Source organism: Scyliorhinus torazame, chromosome 11, assembly GCF_047496885.1.
Source record: "Scyliorhinus torazame isolate Kashiwa2021f chromosome 11, sScyTor2.1, whole genome shotgun sequence".
NCBI lineage: Eukaryota > Metazoa > Chordata > Chondrichthyes > Carcharhiniformes > Scyliorhinidae > Scyliorhinus > Scyliorhinus torazame.
Window position 1 is genome coordinate 128,285,522 of NC_092717.1, and position 13,340 is coordinate 128,298,861.

Genomic DNA, 13,340 nt, shown 5'->3' on the forward strand with positions numbered 1-13,340 from the left:
ATTTATGCACAGAATTTTTATGAGGATGTGGGACTAGGGGAAGCCAGGCCTGCAATTGGCCGGCATGATGGTTTCCCTCCATGGACACCCTCTGGGCCATTTTTATTATGGTAGGATTGGGGAATGGTGGAGGTTGACTCCTACCCACCTGTAAGTAGCGGGTGGCTCATGAGGCCAATTCAAGGGAATTCTGTAGTTAGAGGTGGGTGACCTGTTGAAGTTGAAACATGATCGAGAAAACCAGAGGCAGACACGGCAGGGAGGACCACAACCCATCCCCCACCCACCATAGCCTAGGGGCCACAGCGGCAGCTGCTGACTCTTCAGTCAAGGTGCTGGTCCATCATGCTGACCTTTTTGAATTTAAACATTAATGGATGCTCTTCAGAGGACGCCTCCATTTTGACAGATGGCACCATGATTCACTTTGGCATTTCACAGCTCTGACAGTGGGACTGCTGATCTTTCACTGCTGGTAGGCCACCTATTAGCCTCCCAGCCTTGTAAACATGCCCACCATCCTTAGCTGGACTGAGAGCACTGATTATCCTGTTCGTTAAAAATGCTGCCAGTTGTCAGGCATAGATGCAACATAGGATGATGACCTTGAAATGCACCCGAGCCAGGGTCCTGATCCCAGAACAAAAGGTCAGCTCAACATTTCAGGTCTGTAACCTTTCACTAAAGTTAAGGTGAAGAACAGTCAGAGACCTGATGGGACCTTTTCCTCTCTCCACAGATGCTGCCAGACCTGTTGAATATTTCCAGCATTTTCTATTTTTACATGATATAAATGTAACTTGTTTAGCATTTGTTAATTTACATGAGCATGATTCATCAAACGGTACCTGGATATTCTGAAGCAAAAAGATGTATTCTTATACTTACTTTTTGCAATCAGTTCTCTCTCAGTTTTTTGATCTTCCCGATTCACATCTAGCCACCTGTGAGTCAATGAATTATTAATGTCAATGGCTGCTTCAATCTATAGGTTGTTTACATTTGGTGCCTAATTATGCAATTAAGGGCATTTTCTTAATCCATAGTGTACCTGCTGCAAATAAACACGTCTTCAAATTCCTGATTATTCTCTTCATAGTTAATGATAACTTTGTCAAGGAACCATCCACTAGCTGCGGAAAAAGATATTTCAGTTTAGATCTGCTTATTGTTACATGTGATTGTCACACATATTGTCAAGGCCGGTGAATGTATCCTCACATCACCTCCCATATACTCACCAAACTACAAGTTTCTCTCACTGCTCAATGAACCACGCCCATCACAACCTGGCACTATTCCTGGATTCACACCTAACATTCACATATTCCATCTCACCCACATACGCCTGCCACTGGTGCCAGGTTCACACCCACCTCTTGCAGCCTACACACGGCTCCAGCTAATCAATTATTGCAGTCATGTCAAACAGGGGGATGTGGGAAACCATCAATACCATCTTTCATGTTTTATGTGGTTCCATAGTTCTTGCAGTTGGCTCACTCTGCTCATTGATGAAAAGATAAAGAGGGGTCATCAGGTTTCTAAAAGGGGTGGCACAATGGCACTGCTGCTTCACAGTGCCAGGGAACGGGCTCAATTCTGACCTTGGGTGACAGTCTGTGTGGAGTCTTCACATTCTCCCCGTGTCTGCGTGGGTTTCCATCGGGTGCTCCAGAATCCTCCCACAGTCTAAAGATGTGCATGTTAGGTGGACTGGCCATGTTTAATTGCCCCTTAGTTCTCAAGGTTAGGTGGGGTTATGGGGATAGGGCAGGGGAATGGGCCTGGGTAGGATGCTCTTTCAGAGGTTCAGTGCAGACTCGATGGGCCAAATGGCCTCCTTCTGCACGGTAGATATTCTATGAGTCTAGGGCATAACCTATGGCCCAGGGCAGCCAGCCTCTTGTTCCTGAAGGACTGAAGACAGTGGATTGGCTGATTGGCACAGGATGAAGAAGTGGTGGACATTGTCAGGACAGCAGGCATTCACCAACCTGATGTGCTGGGAGTGGTTACATCTCCAGCTGCACATTTATTGAATGGAAACTGCTAGGAATGGGCAGAGATGTGGGATAATGTTCCCCCTTAACTTACCTCTCAGCAGACCATAGCAGATGCATATTTGAGAAGGAGTGTTTTAACGCATTTGAATGTTGTTACTTAGAAGAACAGACTCAAGCAGACTTTCCCGTAAGATTAAATCAAAAGAAAGGGGGCTGGATTCTCCATTTGGAAGACGAAGAGTGCGAGTCAGCGGCCACATTGCTCTTGACGTGGATCGGGGCCCACCGAGTGAACAACGGGTGAGGGCAAAATCACTTTTGCGATTAACCACTTTGTGATTCACACGGCCAGCTCCCGATGGCGAGTTCCAGATCACGTCCAAAAATTGCGAGAATGATCATTGGATTCATTTGAATCTCATTAATGAGATTGAAGTTGAATGCAGCGGCCTCCTGAGAATTATCCGACTCCCCAGCGGGATGTCATGCAGACGTTGCTTTGTCCTCCGCAATGGCCTTCTGAGGGGGTGAGCAGCCATTTCCATTTTCTGGCATGCAGCCCAAGGTCACCAGAGCTGCTGCCCCAGTGCTCTGGGGGAGGGGGGTTGGGGAAGTGGGGGACTCCTCAGGGATATTGAGCGTTCCAGGTCGGGTTGCCCCTTCGCTGGCGGGGGTTGGAGGGTAGGTGAGGGGCTTTGCATCTGTGAGGCCTTCAAGCCTAAATATTGTGGAGACCCATAACAGGGGAAACCAGAGCTGCAGCCTGTCTGTCCTTCGAAACTCCTACAGGACAGAGCCCTGCTGCATCTTCTCTCGTGAAAGTCAATTTCATTCCCTGTGACCGTGAGCAGCCTCTAGCTTCACAGCTAAAAACTATTTGACATGAGGAATTAGCCTTGCTCGTGGGTGATAGCACATGATGCTCCTAAACTATGAAGTGCCTCCTCGAAGGCACAGGTGCCATTTCTCAGAGGATGATTAGTGCACAGCCTCTGTGGGATCTACACCAGCAAACATAGTTTTATCTGGAAGGAATTGGAGAAAGAGAGAGACCGACAATCAGGTAGGGATTCTATCCCGGGATTCTCAAATCCCCCAAGCTGCCCCACCCTTACCATGACTATTCCGTCTTCTTTCAGAGTGCGATCCAGTGAGCCAATTGTGCTGGCGAACCTTGCTCTGCACATTCACCCCTGCCACATCAGACCTAGACCCCAGAGCTCTGTTAGGAATATTAGGGAGGCCGTTCTCAACTTGCCACCGCTCATCCACACACTTCCCTTTGGCTGCGAGAAGATCCTCAGTGAAGCCCTGCTGTTAGTGCTTGATAGTTAGCAGCTTGAAGATTGGATGTGAGGAGTGTGCGAGGTGTCAGCCAGTGGATTGAGTGAGGGGTTGGGAATTTGAGGGGGCGGCTGGAACTGATGCCAGGACAGAGATGGTAACTGACCCCTGAAGCCCGTTGGCGGTCGTTGGTCTTTTTCCAACATTTGACGCCGATCCCCCTTGTCATGCTGCTCGCACTGACAGCCACTGCCAGTGCCTCCCAGGCGGCATTGCTCACCCTGCTCCTGGTCCTCCGACCCCCTCAGGGGAACAGTGTACCTTGCCTCTCATCCACAGTGTAGAGAAGCCTTGTGAGGTGGCCATCCCCAAAGTGAGGAGCAGGTCTGCGCACTGCCATGCTTTTGTGTTGACTGGGACTGAGTGATAAGGGAGTGCTTAAAAGCAGCACCTCTTTGTTAGCAGTGAGCAGTTGAGGCATGCATTCGGCAAATCAGATGGCAAGGAAGCCAGCAATGTTGAGATTCTTGTGGGGCCTCATTTTTTGCAGTTAGTGACATTGAATATGAGCCTCAATGTCGCCAACGCAGCTGTCGCGAAACACCACACCGAATCCTCCCAAAACTGGACTTTACCTTTGGTTCGATGAACCGCACCTTAAGTTCTCCTGCCGGAGTAGAAATGATCCTGATCTCTGCTGGAACTAGGAGCAGCGCCCAGGATCGATTTTGTTTTTCTTGCCTTGCAAATTTATGCACGGTGGATAACTTGCGGAATCTTGGTATTGGGTCTTGATACCAAGGTCCGGCGGTGGCGGTCCCCTACTCCCCCACAATGCAAAGTCTCCCCTCCCCCCGCTCCCGCTGACGAGTAGCGACATCCTTCCCCCCCCCACCACGGTAATTTCAGGTTATCCCATGGCATGCATACATGAGAACATAGAACATACAGTGCAGAAAGAGGCCATTCGGCCCATCGAGTCTGCACCGACCCACTTAAGCCCTCACTTCCACCCTATCCCCATAACCCAATAACCCCTCCTAAACTTTTTGGTCACTAAGGGCAATTTATCATGGCCAATCCACCTAACCTACACATCTTTGGACTGTGGGAGGAAACCGGAGCACCCGGAGAAAACCCACTCAGACACGGGGAGAACGTGCAGACTCCGCACAGACAGTGACCCAGCGGGGAATTGAACCTGGGACCCTGGCGCTGTGAAGCCACAGTGCTAGTCACTTGTGCTACCGTGCTGCCCTTAGGTCACCTTTCCCCCATCAGACCCCCCAACAGAGACCCCACTATCAGAGACCCCCATACCAAAGAGTCCCATATCAGAGATCCCCTTATCAGAGACCCCCATATTAGAGAGCCCCATATAAGATGCCACATATCAGAGACCTCCCTATTAGAGAACATCCATAACAGAGGCCTCCAATTACAGACCCCTATATAAGAGACCCCCATATAAAGACATCTCCCATCAGAGACTCCCATATCAGTGAACAACCCCCCCCCCCACCCCCCATCAGTCACTCTACCTATAAACTGAAGAGCAGTGTAGGCAGAAACAGCGAAAATCATTGCTTTTTCGCTTACCATCGCCTTAAAGCTGCTGCCTCAGACAGAAGTGTTGAAAGCAGCAGCTGTTACTTCACAGAAAACCAAAACACACCACAGGGCTTTAAACCCCCTCAAATCCTATGAGTTCCGAGGTTTCTATTCACATTCAAAGAGAAATAGCTTTTGCCCACTGTCTGGATTGTTTATTTTGATTTCCCTTCATGCTTTAATACATCTCAAGTAGCCCACTGTGAAGCCAACTACCATGTTTATAAACATCTAGGAGATAAGTGCTTTTATCCCTCCTTTTCTCAGCAGAAAGCACTTCTTTTGATGTGGTGAGAACCTGTCAATCGTAGCTGGATGTTTATCAACATTGTGGTTAACTACAAGGCAGTGTACTTGATGCATTCAAGAGTGAAGGGAAATAAAATAAACAACCTAGACACCTGGCTATTGTCCTGTAAATTACAATCTACTAACAGCTATTTTTCTTTGACATGGGGTTCTCTGATATGGGGGTCTAATGTGGGGTCTCTGATGAGAGGTCTATGATATGGGGCTCTGATGGAGGTCTGATAGGGAGGCCGTGGGAGCTCCCACTCCCCAAACGCACAGCGCTCACACAGTCCCTAAGATGGTGGTTGAAAAGTTTCAGGCTTCAAAGACTCTCTCATGGTTCACTGGAGACAATGGATTTTTGGAAGTTTATGGCTATTTTAGATTAAATTTGTGACTGAGTTCCTATAAGGAAGAAATATAATCGCTCAGCTAAAACAAATTAACCTCTCTTCTCTGCCGAAGGTGACTGTCTTTTGGAGGCAGTCCTTTATCGTCCTATGTCAGTTTTAGACCCAGACACCTTTTCCAGGCTGCACTTGTGAATTTGTAAGATATCAATCCCCTCTCCAGCCAGTTTCAGTCATGTGATGCCAGCATTGGTACGTTGGCGTACAAAATGAGTTGAAGCCAATATAATTGACACACAATTGAGGGGGGGAGGGTGCAGTGAGTGATCAAAATATGATCAATATTCCAGCTGTGATCATCCTCATTGAATGGCTCTGAAATTCCATCTTCATGTGGCCAGCAAACATTAAAAATTTAAATCTTTTCAAATGGTGAGTAGTCGAGTAGCATACTGGAAAGCCATTTTCAATTTATGTAAATTCCCAGAGATCTGCTGTCACGTGTTTCTCAGTCTGTCCAGAAATCACAAAACAAGTTACCCCTTGAGTCCATTTTATGAAGGTATAGTGTCAATCTTCCATGTTGTTTTTTTAAAGGTAGTGTATATTTCTCAATAAACTTTACGGCCATGATGTGAGAATGAGAAAGGACTTGCAGCTTAAAAATCCCTCCATATTGGCATGGGCAGCCTGCAGAGCCACATGAGTGCAGTTGATCATGCCATCAGGAATCCTACTGTTCTGGCAAAGCCCCATGCCATCTCATTATACTTATCCTGCCTCAGACAAAGGATGAGGAACTGTTCTTGACTTAATTATATGGCAAAGCCTACTTGTGACAATAAGTGATTATTATTATTATTATCTTCTGGATCCTATAATAGATAGTACTGAAAGGTTGCCAACTTCCCCTATCCCTGTTTGGAGGTAACTGGAGGCATAAACATTGAGGATAATAGGGTCCTTGCTGGCCACTGGCAGAGCTATCCTCATCCTTCTGTTAGGTTCATGATCAGAGAAAAGTAGGTGGCACCGTTCTATGATTACCTTCATGTTGGATATGAGTCACCTCAGGCATGGTTGCTGGGTGAAGTACTTGTCAAAGTAGAAGTTGGGCCTTCTGTGCACAGTCCTCTACCTTCTCAATCCTTGCATTCATTCCCCTCTTTGCATCTTCAGTTCCATTCCCTCGTCAGGTTGAGACAAAGTGGTCCCTCCGCCTCCATACCTGGATGCGTTATTCCTCTTTCATCTGACTGTAAATGCGGGCTCTAAAAAAAACCTCTTATAATTCGTCCACTGGCAAAGCCTAAATATTCAGTCAAAAGCACCTCACCTGAAATCCGCTGACCCCTTTACTGCATTGGTACAATCGCTCATCTTGCAGCTGAATACTTGATTTTTTTAAATACGCAAGTTAACTCAATGGACCAATTTGGTCCAAATTTAAGACAAAAGGGCATCTTGTCAGCTACTATAGCCGTGTGACACATGATCTCACTAGTTCATTGTTTCCGGTGCTGGCAGGGCACACCCATGCAAGTGCCCTCCTCAAGCTGGAATGCAATGCCAGAACTGGCTGGCGATAAAGTATGTTCCCCCAGGAGGTCATTTGGCTTCAGTCACACTACTGATATTGATCCAACATCCATTCCATGATATATTCATTGCAAAAATATTCTGAAATATCCTGTAATAACTTCAGGCAAACCCAGGCTCGAAGAAAAGAAGGTTTATTCCACAACAAAAATAAAGGCGCAGTGTACAGGACAAGTCTCACAGTCCAGGACCAACGAGACCTCCCCAGTCCGGGTCTGGGTCAGTATTTAAAGCCCAGCTAGCGGGTCCCAATTGGGCAGGCCCAATTCGTTTTACGTTTCATTTAAATATGTTTGTCGAGCACCACATTCAGAAGCAGTGCGATCGGTTCGCCACCCAGCCCGAACCCAATTTAGGAGTTCTCCTGCTATTCTTCAGGAAAAAGGGGAGGTGCACCAGGTGCAACACCGTTGGGGGGGAGAATCGCACGAATCCAAGCACAAGATTCCACCCACATTCCTGCACATTGAACCATTGAGACTTTTGTCTCCAGCTGTTCTCTCTTTTTTCCCAGATCCTGGCAAATAACCCATGTCTGGGAATTTCAGAGATATCTTAGAAACCATTTCTGTTTCAAAGCCTAGCTCCATTGCAAAGTGAATCACATAGGCCTTGTATCCAGATAGAAATATTGCATACCTATCTTTTAGAGCCCAGCTTTTCTCTTTTTTTCTTGGATGTAAATGGACAGTTTAAACATCACTGTTTACAATCCGAGATTCTCAACACCTTCCTGGGACTTTGAAGACTTGCTATCTGACCACTGTAAACACAAATGCCACTGCCCTTGTCTCCAAGTATGAACATCTTATGCCATCTTTCAGCATAACAACCCAACCCTCCCTTTAATCTCTAACAGCCATATCACCCAAGCCTGCTGTTGGGCAGACTTCAGAAGAGATCATATGACCCCCTCCAGTTCATCCCAATTCGAAGACAGTCCCCCAAAACAAAACAATTTTAAACATCTCTGCTGGCGGGTATCTTCGTTGTGTCAGTAGCTCACCCACGCCTGGGGATTTCACGACGGCGTGGGGCTGCCCACAATGGGAAACCCTATTGGCCGTCTGGCAGGACGGAGAATCCTACTGCTGGCGGGGGTGCGCCGCACCAGAAAACTGGTACCGCAGGATGGAGAATCCCGCCCCATATTTGTAACAACCATCACAGGATGCACAGCTATGCACCAAAGCAAATAGTCACATTTCAATGGCTTCAGGTAGACTTTTAATTGGGTTTTCACCTGGTGATTCACAACTCACAGGTACACATAGCAACCACCAGTAACAAGAACAGCAGTGGAGAATCTACATCAGTGGAAAATCGTCTCTAAATCTGCTCAGCTGTACACTGTTGCTGAAATCTAGTGACGCTTGCTAGAAGAAGAATGATGGATCTACAGCAACAACTTTGCCATGTGCTGGGATAAATGACACACATATTCTCCATAACAATAGAATGGATGCAGCAATCCAGATCCAATAGGCCTGCATTAGCATTGCATGCAATTGCAAGAATATCTGCCATTGAGAGTGACTCTATGCAGGCCATGATTATAACCATGCTGCTATCTCAAACAAGGTGACAGATTCTGTATCTGCAACCTCACAGGATATCACTGCTAATTGCAAGGTGTTCTCCAGCAGTGTGATAGGAGGGATCTGGCACTGGTCCAGGAGAGGGATGATCGTGAAGTGGAAAATGGAAGTAGAAACGTCACTCAAAGCATTCACATTTCTCTCCTGTTGACCAATCCTCAGTCAGTAAACATGGTACTTATTGTGTTGGTGGCCAAGCCAACTCCTCAGAACGTGCAGGTAGAGCAGTTTTTGACAAGGTCCTCACGATTTCCAAAACCATAAGGTCGTCTATCAAAAGCATTTCAGCAGTTAGAACAGAGATTGAATCAGCCTGCCTCTACCTCTGTAGAAGTCACAAGAGAGACACCACACAGGACCAGTATATGGTTATACATAGAACATAGAAAATACAGCACAGAACAGGCCCTTCGGCCCACGATGTTGTGCCGAACCTTTGTCCTAGATTAATCATAGATTATCATTGAATTTACAGTGCAGAAGGAGGCCATTCGGCCCTTTGAGTCTGCACCGGCTCTTGGAAAGAGCACCCTACCCAAACTCAACATCTCCACACAACACCAAGGGCAATTTGGACATTAAGGGCAATTTATCATTGACCAATTCACCTAACCCGCACATCTTTGGACTGTGGGAGGAAACCGGAGCACCCGGAGGAAACCCACGCAGACACGGGGAGGACGTGCAGACTCCGCACAGACAGTGACCCAAGCCGGAATCGAACCTGGGACCCTGGAGCTGTGAAGCAATTGTGCTATCCACAATGCTACCGTGCTGCCCTTGAGAACAAATAAATCTACACTATATCATTTTACCGTAATCCATGTACCTATCCAATAGCTGCTTGAAGGTCCCTAATGTTTCCGACTCAACTACTTCCACAGGCAGTGCATTCCATGCCCCCACTACTCTCTGGGTAAAGAACCTACCTCTGATATCCCTCCTATATCTTCCACCTTTCACCTTAAATTTATGTCCCCTTGTAATGGTTTGTTCCACCCGGGGAAAAAGTCTCTGACTGTCTACTCTATCTATTCCCCTGATCATCTTATAAACCTCTATCATGTCGCCCCTCATCCTTCTCCGTTCTAATGAGTAAAGGCCTAGCACCCTCAACCTTTCCTCGTAAGACCTACTCTCCATTCCAGGCAACATCCTGGTAAATCTTCTTTGCACCTTTTCCAAAGCTTCCACATCCTTCCTAAAATGAGGCGACCAAAACTGTACACAATACTCCAAATGTGGCCTTACCAAAGTTTTGTACAGCTGCATCATCACCTCACGGCACTTAAATTCAATCCCTCTGTTAATGAACGCGAGCACACCATAGGCCTTCTTCACAGCTCTATCCACTTGAGTGGCAACTTTCAAAGATGTATGAACATAGACCCCAAGATCTCTCTGCTCCTCCACATTGCCAAGAACTCTACCGTTAACCCTGTATTCTGCATTCATATTTGTCCTTCCAAAATGGACAACCTCACACTTTTCAGGGTTAAACTCCATCTGCCACTTCTCAGCCCAGCTCTGCATCCTATCTATGTCTCTTTGCAGCCGACAACAGCCCTCCTTACTATCCACAACTCCACCAATCTTCGTATCGTCTGCAAATTTACTGACCCACCCTTCAACTCCCTCATCCAAGTCATTAATGAAAATCACAAACAGCAGAGGACCCAGAACTGATCCCTGCGGTACGCCACTGGTAACTGGGATCCAGGCTGAATGTTTGCCATCCACCACCACTCTCTGACTTCTATCGGTTAGCCAGTTCGTTATCCAACTGGCCAAATTTCCCACTATCCCATGCCTCCTTACTTTCTGCATAAGCCTACCATGGGGAACTTTATCAAATGCCTTACTAAAATCCATGTACACTACATCCACTGCTTTACCTTCATCCACATGCTTGGTCACCTCCTCAAAGAATTCAATAAGATTTGTAAGGCAAGACCTACCCCTACCACAGAGGGTCGCTATTTGGCCAACGAGTCTGTGTCAAATCTCTGGAAGAGCAACTCCCTACACCTACCCCCCACCTTTTCCCGAAGCCCGGCAAATCTTTTCCCTTTAGATAATTATCTAATTCTCTTTTTAAACCATGACTGAGTCTGCCCCCATCATAATCTCTGGAAGCGCATTCCAGATCCTAACCACATAAGGCTTAAAAACATGTTTTCCTCATGTCACCATTTTGCCAATCACTAAATTGGTGCCTCTAGTTCTTGAACCTTCCATCAAAGGTGAATGTTTTCCCTATCTACTCTGCCCAGATCCCTCACAGTTTTGATCACCTGCATCAAAACTCCTCTTAGTCTTCCCTTCTCCAAGCAGAACTTCAATTATGAAGATAGATTAGAGAGGAGGACTGTTTTCCTTAGAGAAAAGAAGGTTGAGAGAATATTTGACAGAGGTGTTCAAAATCATGAAGGGTCTGGACAGAGTAGCGGGGGAGAAACTGTTCCTACTCATGAAAGTATTGAGAACAAGAGGACATAAATTTAAAAGAATTAGTAAAAGAAGCAAAAAAGTGATTGGCTGGGGAACATTTTTATGCAGCAAGTGGTTAGAGTCTGGAGTTCACTGCCCGAGAGTGTGGCGGACGCAGGTTCAGTTGAAGCATTCAAAATGGAATTAGACTGTTATCTGAACAGGGACAATGTTTAGAGTTATGGGGAGAAGGTGGAGTAATGGAACGAGTTGAGTTGCTCATTCAGGAGGGTCAGTGCAGACACAATGGGTCAAATGGGCTCATTCTGCACCCTGATAATTCTGTGATTTGTATTGTCCAATGCCATTCCTGAAAAGTCTGGCTTTAATGTTTAAACTATGCCTCTTGGTCCTATTTCTGTCTAACCTACCCATTCCCCTTAATAGCTTACAAAATATCATCAAATCACTTCCTAGCCTTCTAAATTCCAGGGATATAACCGTAGTTTGTATAATCCCTCCTGGTTATTTAAGCCTTGGAGTCCAGATATCATTCTAGTAAATTCTGTTGTACTCCCTACTTGGCCAATATACACATATGAATTAGTAGCAGGAGTAAGTCACTCAACCCCTCGAGCTTCCATTCAATAAGATGGTGGATGATCTGATTGCAACCTCCCGCCTAAGATGTGTTAACCAGAACTGCTCATAAACTCCAAGCGTGCTCTTATTTTAATATTAATTCTCTCTGGATGTGGGTGTCGTTGGCTAAGGCACAATTTATTGCCCATCCCTAATTGCCCTTGAGACTGGCTTTGTATCGCTGAACTTTTAACCCCTCATATTCTAGTCATTTAGATATAAAGACCAGCTCTCCTGGCCGTTTGCTGGGGGCAGGATTCTCTGGTCCCACTGGCAGCGCACCCCCACCCATGAGTTTCCCGGAGGTGTGGGGTGGCTTCAATGGGAAATCAAATTGACAGCGGTGGGAACAGAGAATCCCGACACCAGTCAATGGTGCATTGCCTCCCGCCTTCGAGAAACACACGGCGAGGGGACCGGAGAATCCAGCCCAGTATTCCATTAGCCTATTTGATTAATTTGCATACCTGTTCATGGTATTTTAATGATCTCTTTGGACCTCAATTGTTTCTAGCTTTCCATCATTTAGAAAGTACACGCTTCCACACCTTTTTTCTCCAAAGTGGATCACTTCACATTGCTCACATTGAAACCCAATTATTGCCCATTCACTTAATCTATTAATATTTCATTATAATTTTATGCTTCCATCCATACTGTTCCATCTTAATGTCACCGGCAAATTTGGATATGTGGCTTTCTATCCCATCATCTAAAATGTTAATCAATACAGTGAATAGTTGAGGACACAACAGAGATTCCTGCAGGGTGCCACTAGTCCCCTCCTGCCAGTTAGTGTACCTGTCCATTATCTCTGCCCTCTGAGTGCGATTGAGTGGATATATGCACAACGGTAACACCCAGTGTGGATCCATGCACAACGGGTGAATCGCGCGCAAGCCCCAAATTGTTCTCCAAGCCAAGCCGAGCGCAAGTCACCCGACTTGCTCAGCCTGGCTCAATCTGGATCTTGCCCTCACTGGATCTGCTAAACGTGCCCAACAGCAGACTTTAACTTCTGTCCACTGAATCGTCTCCAGATGTTCAATCAACAATTTGTCTTCAATTCTATGAGCTTCAACTTTAACTAACAATCTCTGATGTGGGACTTTATCAAATACCTGCTGGAAATTCATGTAAATAATTGTTAAATAACATATTCAAATTCAATTGCAAAACTAAATTTCAATTTGATATATATTCACCACTATTTACCTGAGAATTCCCACTCTCACCAAAGTTCCATCCATTGCATTCTCTTTACAATGCACATATTTTAAAATAATTCTGTGCATCAGCAGGTATGGCTTACTTCATGCATCATTTTTGAACCACATGTCTATTTTAAACACATTAATAATTGCACCAAATAGGATTATAAATTAGTTAAAAACAGAACACATAGGATATTGTTAAAATTTGTAAATTATATTATTACTCCCTTATATCAGTATGCCATCATAAAAATTGCCATTGGAAATAATATCATCGCAATTTTCCTTCATATGATAAACAAGGGCAGGATTTTT